Here is a 1,678-nt window from a genome sequence, read left to right as displayed (position 1 = left end):
GGGGGGGGGCGTGGTTGCAGGATACATGGATGTATGTTGTGCGGATACATGATGGCGGACTACGGAGTACAAGGGAAGAGCTGAGCTTGTACCCGGAACTTGTTGATGGATTGCAGCGAAACTGCAGCTTGCTTGCAGGGAATGAAGATGCTGGGGAACAACAAAGAATAAAAAAAAAAAAAGAAAAGCCGGAAAGAAAAGACACAACCACCACGACTTCCCGGCGCCACCGCCATCATCATCAAAGCAACGCCGGCTCGCAAGCAGTCCGGTCATACCATCGCCACTGAGATGGGGGGGGGGGGGGGTTCCGGCTTCCCAGGGCGGCAGCCGGGTAAGGACTGGTAATAATACTTGATAAAAAGAAGAGAAAAGCCTTGCGACGGCCCCGGGCTTCTCCACAAGGCAGGCTTGCGAGGTCTCCAGCGGGCGAAACCAAGGTCGTTTCGCGGATAGCTCTGTCTGTCCGCCCGAGGTAAGGAGGTAAACTGATAGAAGGGCAGTTATTAACTAGGGGGGATGAGAACCGGAATTAAGCACATGCTGAACAGTTAAACAGTGATACAGTTATACAGTTATACATACTGTGTGCAGTGCAGTGCAGTGCCGATAAACCGGGTCTGGTAACACCCGTTCAAGGCCAAGCTTTTTTGCACGATTAACGAATCTCTAGTTATCTGCACTGGGGGGGTTTTTTTCTCCGCGTTGCAGCTCGTTCAAAAAACACCCAAAAATAAAATAAAACAAGCATCAAGGCTTGGCTTTTTATGCCAAGCTTTTTTTTTTCTTTCGCGTTCAAACGAGAGTCCAACTAGAAAGTAGTAGCAGTAGCCCTTACTACACCTTGCTACTGTAGGTAATCCAGTCGTTGATCCCCCGAGTCTGTCTGTGCCCTTCAGAGGCTTCCGAGGCTTCAGAGGAGGCCGGGTAGTGCCAGAGGCAAGTCGGCTGGCAAAATGTGGTCTTGAATCGTCACCAGACGGTCTGCAACATGGGCCATTGTTTATCGCAAGCACCAGAGAAATGTATAAATAAAGGAATAAAGAAAATAAAATAAAAAATGAATAAAAGCCATCAAAACGGAGAGGGAAGCAAAGAAAGAAAAGAAAGGAAAAAAAAAAGGCTCAAGTCAAGTTGCGGGGCGTCTGTGTGCTGGATCATGTCCAAGGCTGTGAGACATCCTTCGGACGTGTTCCGTCAGGCGCATTTCAGCTGCAGCCAGGGGGGAGATTAACAAGACAGAGCAGACGACGAGAAGGAGGTGGTATTGGTACATAGCGGGATACTGATACTGACTGATACTGGGGTCACTGATGCTGGTGCACGGGTGGTTGGTTGTAGAACAGAGAGCGTCTATGCAGTGAAATTACCTAACAAGTACAGTCAGTACATGGCCGTTATTAGCAGGTGTTTGGAAAGGGGAGAGAGGAAGGGAATACAGTAGGCAGTGGTTTACAATCCCCCGCACAAAGCTGGCCTGGCCCTTGAACAGCACAGCCAGTTCAGCCAGTTCAGGCAGTGATAGCCACCGCTGAAACGACCAGCCCGTTTCCTCGTCGAGTCAGCAGTTGCCCAATGCTTTGCTTTTCGTCCTTCTGAAATGTCACTGGGCGGGCTCCTATTCGTACACGTCTCGATGCTGCTGGGGCAAAAGTGTGAACCCCCCCCCCCTCCCCCT

This window comes from Cordyceps fumosorosea (genome assembly GCF_001636725.1).
Source record: "Cordyceps fumosorosea ARSEF 2679 chromosome Unknown scaffold_7, whole genome shotgun sequence".
NCBI classification, from domain to species: Eukaryota; Fungi; Ascomycota; class Sordariomycetes; order Hypocreales; family Cordycipitaceae; genus Cordyceps; species Cordyceps fumosorosea.
Note: the sequence above shows the minus strand (reverse complement) of the source record.